The sequence below is a fragment of the Lucilia sericata genome, unplaced genomic scaffold (genome assembly GCF_015586225.1).
Source record: "Lucilia sericata isolate MDLA Ls3-8-SP2 unplaced genomic scaffold, ASM1558622v1 Contig002108F_arrow, whole genome shotgun sequence".
Taxonomy (NCBI): Eukaryota; Metazoa; Arthropoda; class Insecta; order Diptera; family Calliphoridae; genus Lucilia; species Lucilia sericata.
Genome location: NW_023995958.1, coordinates 1 through 16,394, shown reverse-complemented (window position 1 = coordinate 16,394; position 16,394 = coordinate 1). Strand labels below are relative to the sequence as shown.

General features: G+C 32.3%; 1 protein-coding gene across 5 annotated transcripts in view; it reads right to left on the bottom strand.

Moving 5' to 3' along the window:
• LOC119613402 overlaps positions 1-13,685 on the bottom strand; it is a 52,412-nt gene extending 38,727 nt beyond the window's left edge. For 2 of the 5 annotated variants that reach the window (XM_037969435.1, XM_037969434.1), the window contains exons 1-2: positions 13,607-13,685; positions 8,092-8,619 (exon numbers count right to left, since the gene is read on the bottom strand). The gene's annotated coding sequence lies outside the window, so the exon portion shown is untranslated. The other 3 variants (XM_037969433.1, XM_037969430.1, XM_037969432.1) reach the window with 3 other exon arrangements.
• Between the last annotated feature and the right edge of the window lie 2,709 nt (positions 13,686-16,394).

Below are 16,394 nucleotides of genomic sequence, written 5' to 3'. Positions count from 1 at the left end.
GAACTAGAACTGAACTAGAACTGAACTAGAACTGAACTAGAACTGAACTAGAACTGAACTAGAACTGAACTAGAACTGAACTAGAACTGAACTAGAACTGAACTAGAACTGAACTAGAACTGAACTAGAACTGAACTAGAACTGAACTAGAACTGAACTAGAACTGAACTAGAACTGAACTAAGAACTGAACTAGAACTGAAAACTAGAACTGAACTAGAACTGAACTAGAACTGAACTAGAAACTGAAAAACTAACTAAACTGAACTAGAACTGAACTAGAACTGAACTAGAACTGAACTATGAACTGAAACTAGAACTGAACTAGAAACTGAATCTAGAACTAGAACTGACTGAACTGAACTAGAACTGAAACTAGAAACTGAACTAGAACTGAACTAGAACTGAACTAGAAATGAAACTAGAACTGAACTAGAACTGAACTTAGAACTTGAAACTAGAACTGAACTAGAACTGAACTAGAACTGAACTATGAACTAGAACTGAACTAGAACTGGAACTAGAACTGAACTAGAACTGAACGAGAACTGAACTAGAACTGAACTAGAACTGGAACTAGAAAACTGAAGCTAGAACTGAAACTAGAACTGAACTAGAACTGAACATGAACTGAGAACTGAACTAGAACTGAACTAGAACTGAACTAGAACTGAACTAGAACTGAACTAGAACTGAACTAGAACTGAACTAGAACTGAACTAGAACTTGAAACTAGAACTGAACTAGAAATGAAACTAGAACTGAACTAGAACTGAACTAGAACTGAACGAGAACTGGAACTAAGAACTGAACTAGAACTGAAACTAGAACTGAACTAGAACTGAACTAGAACTGAACTAGAACTGAACTTAGAACGGAACTAGAACTGAACTAGAAACTGAACTAGAACTGAAACTAGAACTGAACTAGAAACTGAACCTAGAAAACTGCAACTAGAACTGAACTAGAACTGAACTAGGAACTGAAACTAGAATCTGAACGAGAAGCTGAACCTAGAACTGAAGCTAGAATTGAACTAGAACTGAACTAGAACTGAACTAGAAACTGAACTAGAACTGAACTAGATCTGAACTAGAACGGAACTAGAACTGAACTAGAATTTGAACTAGAAACTGAACTAGAACTGAACTAGAACTGAACTAGAACTGAAACTAGAACTGAACTAGAACTGAACTAGAACTGAACTAGAACTGAACTAGAACTGAACTAGAACTGAACTAGAACTGAACTAGAACTAGAACTGAACTAGAACTGAACTAGAACTGAACTAGAACTGAACTAGAACTGAACTAGAACTGAACTAGAACTGAACTAGAACTGAACTAGAACTGAACTAGAACTGAACTAGAACTGAACTAGAACTGAACTAGAACTGAACTAGAACTGAACTAGAACTGAACTAGAATCTGAACTAGAACTGAACTAGAACTGAACTAGAATTGAACTAGAACTGAACTAGAACTGAACTAGAACTGAACTAGAACTGAACTAGAACTGAACTAGAACTGAACTAGAACTGAACTAGAACTGAACTAGAACTGAACTAGAACTGAACTAGAACTGAACTAGAACTGAACTAGAACTGAACTAGAACTAGAACTAGAACTAGAACTGAACTAGAACTGAACTAGAACTGAACTAGAACTGAACTAGAACTGAACTAGAACTGAACTAGAACTGAACTAGAACTGAATAAACTGAACTAGAATTGAACTAGAACTGAACTTTTTTTTTTTTTTTTTTTTTTTTGAAGATACAACAATAAATTTTATTCAGAAATTTTCGTGTTTCATAATTACAATTCAGTAATAAACAAATTATAAATTAAAAAATATAATAAATGTATGTATAAACTGAACTAGAACTGAACTAGAACTGAACTAGAACTGAACTAGAACTGAACTAGAACTGAACTAGAACTGAACTAGAACTGACTAGAACTGAACTAGAACTGAACTAGAACTGAACTAGAACTGAACTAGAACTGAACTAGAACTGAACTAGAACTGAACTGAACTGAACTAGAACTGAACTAGAACTGAACTTAGAACTGAACTAGAACTGAACTAGAACTGAACTAGAACTGAACTAGAACTGAACTAGAACTGAACTAGAACTGAACTAGAACTGAACTAAACTGAACTAGAACTGAACTAGAACTGAACTAGAACTGAACTAGAACTTAACTAGAACTGAACTAGAACTGAACTAGAACTGAACTAGAACTGAACTTAGAACTGAACTAGAACGGAACTAGAACTGAACTAGAACTGAACTAGAACTGAACTACTGAACTAGAACTGAAATAACTGAACTAGAACTGAACTAGAACTGAACTAGAAATGAACTAGAACTGAACTAGAACTGAACTAGAACTGAACTAGAACTGAACTAGAACTGACTAGAACTGAACTAGAACTGAACTAGAACTGAACTAGAACTGAACTAGAACTGAACTAGAACGACTAGAAACTAGAACTGAACTAGAACTGAACTAGAACTGAACTAGAACTGAACTAGAACTGAACTAGAACTGAACTAGAACTGAACTAGAACTGAACTAGACTGAACTAGAACTGAACTAGAAACTGAACTAGAACTGAACTAGAACTGAACTAGACTGAACTAGAACTGAACTAGAACTGAACTAGAAATGAACTTAGAACTGAACTAGAACTGAACTAGAACTGAACTAGAACTGAACTAGAACTGAACTAGAACTGAACTAGAACTGAACTAGAACTGAACTAACTAGAACTGAACTAGAACTGAACTAGAAACTGAACTAGAACTGAACTAGAACTGAACTAGAACTGAAAAACTAGAACTGAACTAGAACTGAACTAGAACTGAACTAGAACTGAACTAGAACTGAACTAGAACTGAACTAGAACTGAACTAGAACTGAACTAGAACTGAACTAGAACTGAACTAGAACTGAAACTAGAACTGAACTAGAACTGAACTAGAAACTGAACTAGAACTGAACTAGAACTGAACTAGAACTGACTAGAACTGTACTAGAACTGAACTAGAACTGAACTAGAACTGAACTAGAACTGAACTAGAACTGAACTAGAACTGAACTAGAACTGAACTAGAACTGAACTAGAACTGACTAGAACTGAACTAGAACTGAACTAGAACTGAACTAGAACTGAACTAGAACTGAACTAGAACTGAACTAGAACTGAACTAGAACTGAACTAGAACTGAACTAGAACTGAAACTAGAACTGAACTAGAACGAACTAGAACGAACTAGAACTGAACTAGAACTAACTAGAACTGAACTAGAACTGAACTAGAACTGAACTAGAACTGAACTAGAACTGAACTAGAACTGAACTAGAACTGAACTAGAACTGAACTAGAACTGAACTAGAACTGAACTAGAACTGAACTAGAACTGAACTAGAACTGAACTAGAACTGAACTAGAACTGAACTAGAACTGAACTAGAACTGAACTAGAACTGAACTAGACTGAACTAGAACTGAACTAGAACTGAACTAGAACTGAAACTAGAACTGAACTAGAACTGAACTAGAACTGAACTAGAACTGAACTAGAAACTGAACTAGAACTGAACTAGAACTGAACAAGAACTGAACTGAATCCCACAAAGGGGGATATTTTCCTTTAACAAAAAAGTACTTTTTTAATGTTTTGAATTCATCAATTTTACAAATTTGAATTTTATATTATTTGACATCTCTTCAAATATTGTTTTATATAAACAATTTCGCTGACGTAGTAGCGAGATGACAGCTGGTTTGAAAATAAATAAGAATTTCCGAAAACAAACAGTTAAGAAAAATGCTTTTTTTGCAATAACGTTATTTCCCAAAAACCCACTTTTTGCACTTATATCTTATTTATTTATTAAATGTTTTGTATATTTATTTTTATATATTTATATTTTATTTATTTGCCACTTAATTAATATTTGCTTATTTAGCAAAAACAAAAAATGGTCTCTTAATTGGACTTAAAGTATAATATCCCCCGAGATTATTTATCTACTTATAAATAGCAGTTACTGCGTATTTGGAAGTTTTGTGCGAATGTTAAAAAGTTAATAATAAAATATAAACAATTTCAGCTTAAATATATTTAAATTATAATTTATGTTTTGTTTCTTGGTAATAAAAATTTGATAATAAATAAAGATTTTAAAGAAAATAAATGTGTTAATTGAGACAAATAAAAAACATGAATTAAGAAAAGGTAAATGAACTTTAAAAACATTTTAACTAAATAAATAAAACTAGATATTAAGTAAATTATAATTTATAAAAAATTTCATAATAATTTAATTTAAAATTGTTAAAATAAACGAAATTATTGAATCTGATTAAATTTTAAAATTAACATTTTATGGTTTTTATAAAGTAAGTTTATGTTTTAGTAAGAAAAATAATTTTTCTATTTAAAATGTTTTGAAATTCAAACTTTAAATAAAGTTTTCTTGTTTCTTTTTTTTTTTTTTTTTTTTTTTTTTTTGTAAATCCCCTTTAACAAAACTTTTTATTTTATTTGCATTTTAATATTTCATCGTAATTTTAAAGTTTTTTTCTTTTTTTTTTCTTCTTCCACTTCAAAACCTTGAAACCTCGCGGCAATATTTATTTAGATGTTTAATAAGATTTCTTACTAAAAAAAGCTCAAAGATCAATATATAAAAATATATTTTGTTTTTATTTAATTATGCATAAATTTTATTTTCGAAAAATACGTCAAAAAGAGAGTTAAGTCAGTCTGCTGTGTTTTTCTCTATTGTCTATAATTTGTTATTATTTAAACAAGTTTCTTTTATTTATATAATATAAAAAAAAATTACTTTACTCGTGCTTCAGAAAATATTTGTTAATTAGATATTTAACAATTTTTAAAGAGTATTTGTGTTTCTTTATTCTAGTTGTTTTATTAAATTCACAAAAAGTATAAAAATAATAATCGGATCAGTAAATATCAAGAAGTTTTAAAAAGATTTGGAAATTAAGTTTATTTAAAAAATAAAGTAAACTTGAGATATATAATTCATATAACTACATATATATATTTTATATGCAAAACATTATTTGTTTATAAAAATTTATTTAGAATACAAAAGCAATCTTTTAAAATTTTGTGGATTCACTAGTGAAAAATGTCAAACTATTACTGGAACAAGTTTTTAAATCTATTTTAACAATTAAAATCTGTTCAATGACAAAAATTTGCTAGTCAAAGGCCTTGCAATAAGGTTGCTGGATAACTTGTGATGATTTTGTTTACATTACACATGGAACTGGTTCTAAGGTACAAACTAAGCAATGGTATAGCTTAAACATCAATTCTAGTTTACTTCTAGATCAGTTGTAATTCAGTTCTGTTCTATATTAGTTCTAGTTCAGTTCTAGTTCTAGTTCAGTTCTAATTCAGTTCTAGTTCAGTTCAAGATCAGTTTTAGATCAGTTTTAGATCAGTTCTAGTTCAGTTTTAGTTCAGTTCTAGTTCAGTTCTAGTTCAGTTCTAGTTCAGTTCTAGTTCAGTTCTAGTTCAGTTCTAGTTCAGTTCTAGTTCAGTTCTAGTTCAGTTCTAGTTCAGTTCTAGTTTAGTTCTAGTTCAGTTCTAGTTCAGTTCTAGTTCAGTTCTAGTTCAGTTCTAGTTCAGTTCTAGTTCAGTTCTAGTTCAGTTCTAGTTCAGTTCTAGTTCAGTTCTAGTTCAGTTCTAGTTCAGTTCTAGTTCAGTTCTAGTTCAGTTCTAGTTCAGTTCTAGTTCAGTTCTAGTTCAGTTCTAGTTCAGTTCTAGTTCAGTTCTAGTTCTAGTTCTAGTTCAGTTCTAGTTCAGTTCTAGTTCAGTTCTAGTTCAGTTCTAGTTCAGTTCTAGTTCAGTTCTAGTTCAGTTCTAGTTCAGTTCTAGTTCAGTTCTAGTTCAGTTCTAGTTCAGTTCTAGTTCAGTTCTAGTTCAGTTCTAGTTCAGTCTTGTTCAGTTCTAGTTCAGTTCTAGTTCAGTTTTAGTTCAGTTCTAGTTCCGTTCTAGTTCAGTTCTAGTTCAGTTCTTGTTCAGTTCTAGTTCAGTTTTAGTTCAGTTTTAGTTCAGTTCTAGTTCAGTTCTAGTTCATTTTTAGTTCAGTTTTAGTTCAGTTCTAGTTCAGTTCTAGTTCATTTTTAGTTCAGTTCTAGTTCAGTTCTAGTTCAGATCTAGTTCAGTTCTAGTTCAGTTCTAGTTCAGTTCTAGTTCAGTTCTAGTTCAGTTCTAGTTCAGTTCAGTTCTAGTTCAGTTCTAGTTCAGTTCTAGTTCAGTTCTAGTTCAGTTCTAGTTTAGTTCTATTTCAGTTCTAGTTCAGTTCTAGTTCAGTTCTAGTTCAGTTCTAGTTCAGTTCTAGTTCAGTTCTAGTTCAGTTCTAGTTCAGTTCTAGTTCAGTTCTAGTTCAGTTCTAGTTCAGTTCTAGTTCTAGTTCAGTTCTAGTTCAGTTCTAGTTCAGTTCTAGTTCAGTTCTAGTTCAGTTCTAGTTCAGTTCTAGTTCAGTTCTAGTTCAGTTCTAGTTCAGTTCTAGTTCAGTTCTAGTTCAGTTCTAGTTCAGTTCTAGTTCAGTTCTAGTTCAGTTCTAGTTCAGTTCTAGTTCAGTTCTAGTTCAGTTCTAGTTCAGTTCTAGTTCAGTTCTAGTTCAGTTCTAGTTCAGTTCTAGTTCAGTTCTAGTTCAGTTCTAGTTCAGTTCTAGTTCAGTTCTAGTTCAGTTCTAGTTCAGTTCAAGTACAGTATTTAGTCTGTAGTCTAGTATATAGACTAGTCTTTAAACTAGACTATAGACTAGACTATAGACTAGACTATAGACTAGACTATAGACTAGACTATAGACTAGTCTATAGACTAGACGATGGACTAGACTATAGACTAGACCATAGACTACACTATAGACTAGACTATAGACTAGACTATAGACTAGATTATAGACTAGACGATAGACTAGACTATAGACTAGACTATAGACTAGACTATAGACTAGACTATAGACTAGACTATAGACTAGACTATAGACTAGACTATAGACTAGACTATAGACTAGACTATAGACTAGACTATAGACTAGACTATAGACTAGACTATAGACTAGACTATAGACTAGACTATAGACTAGACTATAGACTAGACTATAGACTAGACTATAGACTCGACTATAGACTAGACTATAGACTAGACTATAGACTCGACTATAGATTAAACTATAGACTAAACTATAGACTAGACTATAGACTTGAATATAGACTAGTCTATAGACTAGACTATAGACTAGACTATACACAAGACTATAGACTAGACTATAGGCTAGACTATACACAAGACTATAGACTAGACTATAGACTAGACTATAGACTGGACTATAGACTGGACTATAGACTAGACTATAGACTAGACTATAGACTAGACTATAGACTAGACTATAGACTAGACTATAGACTAGACTATAGACTAGACTATAGACTAGACTATAGAATAGACTATAGACTAGACTATAGACTAGACTATAGAATAGACTATAGACTAGACTATAGACTAGACTATAGACTAGACTATAGAATAGACTATAGACTAGACTATAGACTAGACTATAGACTAGACTATAGACTAAACTATAGACTAGACTATAGACTAGACTATAGAATAGACTATAGACTAGACTATAGACTAGACTATAGACTAGACTTTAGACTAGACTATAGACTAGACTATAGACTAGACTATAGACTATAGACTAGACTATAGACTAGACTATAGACTAGACTATAGACTAGACTATAGACTAGACTATAGACTAGACTATAGACTAGACTATAGACTAGACTATAGACTAGACTACAGACTACACTACTGGCTGAATACTATGTGGACTACATAGCCAAAGTTTATTAATTTGAAAAAGTACCGAATAAGATGTGGATGTACCGCAGTACAAATATTAACCGTAAACTTAGCGGGTGTCAATTATGAAACTACTTATTAAGCCCTAACTAAGATAACAATAAAAACCGCAAATTTCACAGAATACAAAACAACATACACCATGAAAGCAAAAAAAAACTTACCTTTAAAGTTTACGTTTTGTTTTATAAATAACGCCAATTGTTAAGAAAAACCACAAAAGTCAAACACCAGCCGAGAGGAGCCACTTGTTAAGATCGAAAAATATCGTCTTAAAAAAAAAAAAACACCAGACACCAAAAACACAAAACAAACAAATATTTTTTAGTTGTAAATGCGATCAAGCAGATCGTTTTAATTATTTGTTATTTAATTTTATTTCCACTTTATAAACTTTTGGATTTTTTTGGTTTGTTTTTTTCTTGTGTTATAATTCCAAATAAAAAAATTTGGCTTAAATAAAATCATAAGCTAGACAATATGATTTTTGTTGTTGTTGCTGCTACTACCGCTTTTTATTATTTTTTGTTGTTGTTAGAAAAAACATGTAATAAAACGCAAAACGACGCAATCGATCGATAGATGTTTTAATGATTTTTTTGTTGATTTGTTGTTGTTATTAAACAATAGTTTTAAACTAACTATGGTTGGTGATCATTTACTATTTCCATACACACTCTCCCTGCACTTCGCTACAAAAAATAAAATCATAAACATAATGAAAATTTAAACAATGATTTTGTATTGATTTGAATTTTTATTTATATGTTAAACAAAAAAGAGAGAGAGAGAAAAAGATTGAAAAAAGAGTTTTTTTTTTCAAAATTATTATGTTAATAATTCTCTATTGATTAAGTATGTTTTATACATGTACTTTTGTCTGGTACTGTATGTGTTATGCACTAACTGCTCTCAGATAGATTTTCTATAGTTTTTTGTTATGATTTGTTGTTTTTTTATTTTAAGCTTAAAGTACGATCTGAAAAATCTATGTTTGTATGTATCTCTCGTTTAAAATGGATATTAAAGTTTTATGATGTGCGGAGAGTTGGTATGAAATAGATTTAAGGCACAGTGGACCAGGCATGGAAAATTTTCATTTTATAAAATTATAACTTACTTTTATCAAAAATAGTAACTTTTATGGTTAAAAAGTACTAAATAACTTTTAGGACTATATTGGCTTGTCTGTTCTATGGACTAGTCTATTGTTGTTGTTGTAGCAGCGACACGTGTAAAATCGGTGTGGCTGGGTTGACAACCCTTGGTCGTTATACGTTGAACTGCGATTCGTTCCGGTGTGAAGAACCGATTGTCGTGGGAATGACTGGAGGGAGGAGAAATTAGTCTATTGTCCACTCTCTTGGTCTATTGCCTAATCTGCAACTACAATATTGACCAGTTTCTTAACTATGCACTAGTGGCTAGTCTGTGGACTAAAGGCTAGTCTATGAAGTAGTCTTTTGGCTAAGCTATGGGCTATTCTAGGACTAGCTATTGATAATTATATTGACTAAATTATTGACTACTGTTTGCAATGGTCTATGGACTAATAAATATGCTAATCTGTGGACTTGTCTGTATGCACTAGTCTAAGGACAAGTTTATTGATTTGTCTATGAACTATGGTCAATAGAGTTGTCCAAAAATATCGATTTTGCTCAGATGAGTGTTATTTTGTTTATTATTGTCTAATCCTAAAGTGTTTTGTTTCAAGATCTCAGTTGAATTTGAATCATTGTACGGTAGGTGGGCCTTCATCAGTTTTTCATACTTATAACGGAACTGGGTACGTTTGATGGACTAATATAGATGTTAGAGAAGCAACATTTTAAAACTGCAAGAAATTTTAAACATTTGTGAACTGCTGTTTGATAAAATATTGCTGAAGTCGAATTCGTTCCGAGATTGTCAAAGTAATAGCAACCGAAAGTTCAATGATTTCGGAAATTCATTAAAATTAATGAAATAGGGTTCTAGACTTTATAGAGGAGAGTGTTATAAAGCTCACTTAAATAATTTTCTAAATAATCTAAAGATTCTGCAAAACTTAATCTTCTCTCTAAATGGACTATAGAGCCTTTTAGCCCAAAAATACAGAGTCATATAAACGTTCATATTGAAGAAATTGGATAGGACTTTCAGGAGAATTTGTCTTAGGTCAGATTCCGATTCAGCGTACCTTGATTAAAAGTAAACTTAAGTCCCTGCGATGTGACATTTCTTCACATACTCACTTGACCACTATCCATTAGCGTAGTTAGGGGAATGTGAAATGGATTCGGATCAACACCATCCGTTAATTGCTCCTTTAATGGCATTCATTATTTTCCCGAAACCAATTCATAATTTGAACTCAAATTAATTCGTGAAATGCTATTAAAAATACTTTTCAAAGTGAAAGCCCTGGGAAATACAAGACTGTCTGCTTAAATGGCCAATGTCACAAGACTTAGTTGTCCTTAGCCTGGGAAACATGATAGAGCGAGTGGTTAAAGTGGCTCACTTGATTATGGTCGATACCAAGGAGTATGTAAAACGAATATAATTCATCCCGAATTAAGTGAAAATCACGGATAAGATCTTTTATTGAGTCTGTCATCTATCTAAGTAGTTATGGATCTTTCTAGTGGAATTCTGAGGGTAGACGTATCATTCGTTTCTGCTGCAAAACTCTTGAGTTATGGGTTATTTTTATACACTTGACCTTTGTGAGAAGAGTATATACATGTATGTTTGTCATTCTATTTCTAAAATATAATTTCCCGATCCCATAAATTATATATATTCCGAATCCTTTTAGAAAGCGAAGTCGATTAAGCTATGTCCGTCTCTCTGTCTGTCCGTCTGTATGTTTTTTGAAATCAGTTTTGAGAAGGCCCCAGATATTTTCGAGATCTGAATCTTCAAAAATTTTATCAGACATGCTTTCGAGAAGTTTTGTATTGAAAATCAGTAAAATCGGTTCATAAATAATTGAGATATCTGAGACTACCTCTTAAAAAATAACAACAACGAGATAAAGCACTTATATTTGGCGGGTATAGTTGTATCTGGGCTAGGCGTAATTATAGACCGATTTTAACCATTTCAATAGTCTTCGTTCTTAAATCAAAAGAAGAGTATGTGCCAAATTTCATCAAATTTTCTTGTGATGGACGGACATAGCTATATCGCCTCAGAAAGAGATTCTGAGTCAATTAGTTATCTGAGCCCTACTATAGTGGTGTAGGATATAAAAAGTGTTATGGATCTTTCGAAGAAAGGTGTCAATTGGTTGAGTACCTACATTGAATTGAATTTATTGTAAATTGTTATATTAGAGTTAATATATGATCGTTAGCCACACAATATACATAACGAGCTTTTCAAATATGTATTTATTTCACAATTTTTATACCCACCATCTTGCTTTAAAATGACTCACTGCAACGAAATTCGACATATACAAGTTTAAGGGGATTCTAAATATCTCTGCTTAATTTTTTGGAAATCGGCCCATAATTGACTCTACTCCCCATATAAGCTCCGCTTCAGAAAATGACTCTAACTCGTTTAACATGCTTCAAAATGATAGCTAAGCAACGAAATTCAATGTAAACAAGTTTTTTGGGAACCAAAATATCTCCCCCATATTTTATGAAGATCGGCCCATATTTGACCCTACGGCCCATATAAAGTCCCCTTCAGAAAATGGCTATAACTTTCATAACTGGCAAAAAAAAAAAATTAGAATATAGCGTTGAAATTCGACACACTTAAGTTTCATGCGAGTGAAAATCTCTCTACCAAATTTTCTATGGATCGGTCAATAATTGACCCCACCCCCCTTATAAGGTCTTCAGAAAATGACATTAACCCTCATTACTAGCTTAAAAATACGAGTATGAAATTTTACATAAGTAAGTCTCTTACGAGCCAAAACCTCTCTACCAAATTTTATGCGGAGCGGTCCATAATGACCCTATCGCCCATATAAGGTCCCCTTGTGAAAATTACTTTAACGATAATTATTGTCTTTAACATACGAGTATAGCGATGAAATTCGACACACATAAGATCCATGCGAGCCCAAATCTTTCTATCAAATTTTATGTGAATCGGTCTATAATTGACCCTACCCCCATATAAGGTTCTCTTCAAAAAATTACTTTAACGAAATTCGACACACATAAGTTTTATCCGCGTAAAAATCTATCTATCAAATTTTATATGGATTGGTCAATAATTAACCCTACCCACCATATAAGGTCCGCAAAAAATCTCTTTAACGCTCAATACTGTCTTAAAAATACGAGTGTAGCGATGAAATTCAACACACATAAGTTCCATGAAAGCCAAAATCTGTCTATCAAATTTTATATAGATCGGTCTATAATTGACCGAACCACCCATATAAGGTCCCCTTCAAAAAACGACTTTAACGATCAATAGCAATGAAATTTGACATTTAAAATACTCTCTACCAAATTTTATGTGGATCGGTCCATAATTGACCCTACCCCCCATATACGGTTACTTTAACGCCAAAACCTAAGAAACTTTTATAGGAACGTAAATCATCCTACAGAATTTCATGCGAAAAGTGTCGGAAAGTGATATTCGATGTAAACATGTTTTATATGAATTAAAATCGGTCTAAAAAAATTTATGAAAAACCTTCAATAATTCTCCCTATATCTCATATAAGGTCCTCCTTAGTAAATTTTATGAGTAATATCGCCCTGATTTTTATAGGATAGCATTCCTTTTACGGCATACTGTTTGATGGTGGGTATATAAGATTCGGCACAATATAACACTCTTACTTGTTTTGTTTTCGATTTAATTACTTTGGTACCACTGTGTGAGGGTTACACTGATCATACAAGTCAATGGGAGAAATACTATTAAATAACTATTGAGTTTTAGGTGGGATTAATTTTAGTTTTTTTTTTATTTTTTGTTTTATAATACATACACACTATTAAATTTTAGTTTTTGTTAAAAAAGTTTTTTTATTAAACTACCAAAAACCGAATACATACCCCTACAAAGACTAATAACGAAAGTCAAGAGAGTAATAAATAAATTTCAACTATTTCCAAACAAACAATTCGATACGATACAAACTCAACAACAATATGTACAAAAAAAAACTTAATAATAATGTGTGAAAAAAATATTGAAATTAAATAATAAAAAAAAACTTTAAAACTCACAAACGAAAGTAAAATAAAATATTTAAATTTTGAATTATAAACGAGATCGTTAAACAACATAAAGCTGTTAAAATCAAACAGTTATAAATGAAAGTCCATAAATATTAAATAAACAAAGATTAATAATTTTTTGGAAAAAAAAAACAAATTAGCATTTTTTCTAGTTTTTTTTTTTAATAAAAATTCTCTAAATTAGCAGTTAACAAAAAAGACAAAGATTAAAAAAAACCTTAAACTATGAAATTAGCATAAAATTTAAACAGAAAATTGCATAATTTTTTTCTTTTTTGTTAAGTATTTCTGGTTAATTTTACAAACAATTCCGTTTATTATTACATTTCAGTTAATTTAACTTTAACTCTTTGTTTTTCAACTCTTCCTCTCTTCTTCTCTCTTTATATATATCACTGTTTTTTTCATCTGTATTTCTGTTAAAACTTCTTTTATTTTTATTTATAAATTTTACAAGGGCATTTACTTTTTTTTCACACTTTTTTTGTTGAAATTCTTTTTTTTTTTTTTTTTTTTGAAAACCAGCTTTATTTGCAATTATTGCTTTATAATTTTGTTAATTTTTAGGGGGGTTTCTCTTTTATTTAAGCCCAAAATTTGTTTTTGTTAATAATTTTTTTTATTATTTCCAATAATGTTCACTTTTTTTTCAAATGAATTTATTTGTACTGTTGTTGTTGTTTTTTTTTTCACAGATATTTAAATGGGGGTTTTCAAGTTTATCCGCTTTTTTTTAAATCTTATAGAGTTGTGACAACTCATCCGTTTGAAACCCGTGCCGAAACTGTGCTCAAATCGTATCTACAATAACGTTATTAACCTGTTGGCAACAGCTATTAAGCAGTTTATTTTGTTGTTTGTTGGTGGTGTTAGTAGTAGTAGTAATAGTTGTTGTTGTTGTTGCTACTGTTTGCTTTAGTACAGCTCTAAAAATGAGCATAAAGATCTTGGCTTAAATGCATTTTTGTTGTCCATTTTAATATTTATACATATGTCTCCCTCTTGTTGGCATTCCAATCAACGATCTTTGAATTTGTATTAAGAGAGACAGTGTTTTTAGTGATAAAGTTGTATGTGTTGAACATCTGTTTGGTCAGCTGTTTTCTATTATTCATAAAACTGTTCTCATTTACTAATTGCGGCCTACTTTTAGGCTGTTTTTATATGATATACATTGAGTACACTTTGTACGGTATCGAAAATTTGAAGTAGTATTCAGAGGCCGGCAATATGTGAACAATTCAGTTACACCGTGTATCAATGTGACCAATGAATAGCTCCATTACAGCAGATTTCAGCTTAAGTTTGAAACCCCATTCGCTATATTAGATTAGGTTAGGTGCAGGTTAGGAAACTAACTTGGCAAGAGAGTCCGCGATGTTATTACCAGGAATTTGTTGATGTCCTGGAATCCAGTACAGTCTTATTGTGGAATGTTTCACCATCTCATTAAGGGATGTCCGGCATTCTAGGACTAAGTTTGATATTCGAATATTAACACCGTATATTCGATAAAACCTGAGACAGTTTGCAGCCTGTTTTATGGCTGACAATTCAGCCTGAAGAACGCTACATTGGTCAGGAAGCTTGAAGGAAACTTCCGTTCCCGCCTACACCATGGTTTGATTTTGAGCCTTCGGTGAAGACCTTATACGATCCGTCATGGAGGATTGTTTCCATCACATTTGGATCGTGTTGGATAGTCACTGAAAAGCTTCTATTAAAAGACAAAGGTTTGGCGATGCAATAATCGATATTGTTAGGGATTTCTCCTAGACAATTGGGAATGGTAGAGTGACCAGTTGTATTGAGTCTAATAGCCGCGTTGAGGGCAACTTCTTGGACCAGAGAGCCTTTGATGGGGTGGTGCGAAGGGCCCCCGTTATCAACAGAGCTGATTTACGAAGGATTCCCTGAAAACTTTTACTGACTTCCACCACAAAAGTGCACCATACAATAGTATGGGCTTGACTACCATGTCAAAGAGCCATTTGGTATTCTTGGGGTTTATGCCTCATGACTTACCAATTGCTCTCCTACACGAGTATAAGGCTGCAGTCGCTTTTGACAACCTAGATTGAGTGTTCAAGTGCCATGATAGTTTTGAATGCAGGATTACTCCAAGATATTTAGCACTATCAGATAACTTCAATTCGACCCCATTTAATGGTGGAAGAGTGAAGATGGGTATCTTGTACTTCTTAGTAAAGAGAACAAGTTCTGTTTTCGATGGATTTACACCAAGGCCACTGACATTGCTCCACGTGCTGAGTGACTTGAGTGCAATCTCCATCCTTTGCGATATAGTATCCATATATTTGCCAGATACTACTACAGACACATCGTCCGCATACGCTATGACCTTAAATCCCATAGACCTAAGATCCATAAGAAGTGGGTTCAACGCTAGGTTCCACAGAAGTGGAGATAGAACTCCACCTTGTGGGGTACCGCGATTTGCCACTTTTGTGACATTTGCTGCTCCCATTTCTGAGATAATGATCCGCTGGGTCAATATTAAGGGAATTAATGATTTTCACGAATCCTCAAGTGTTTTGAAACACAAATCAATTCGTGGAAATGTCGTGAAATGCCACAGGGAGTGGATACAATTGATACATTTCGAGGTGAGAACTGTAAGAACCCAGCAAAAACTTGGTAATGGCTTTTAATTGTAATTACTTACCTAACAACATACTTTTCAATGACTACTACATATCGTCTGGATTACATAGAAGTAGTCTAATAAGAACTTACTAATAATTTTTTATATAAATACTTTCGAATTCATTAGTCATCCTGCCAGTGTTTTTTCATGTAATTTACAATTACTACTTTTTATAATTACTTGTAATCGTTTGTGGTAAGTACTTGCCTCCAATGACATCACCGTGTTAAAGTAATGACTTATATGATAATGAAAGTTTTTACTGGGAAGTGTTCGTTGCCGAAGTCTCGAGACTTAATTGCCTTCAGTCCGAGAAATATGATACAGCAAGTAGTTAAAGTGAATCACTTGACCACGATCGATACAAATGGATTTAATAGTGCATTCACTGGAATTCATCGTTTTCTCGAATCCCCTGACGTTCTAAGATGTCACAGGGAGTAGATGTAATTAAGAATACATTTCGAAGTTAGAGCCCTAAGAAATGCAAGACTGTCTCCTTAAATGTAAATAGTCGAAGCCCCAGGACTTAGTTTTTGGATGTTTCCTGCTGCCCAATCGATTACCTATGTTTAAACTGGAAAAT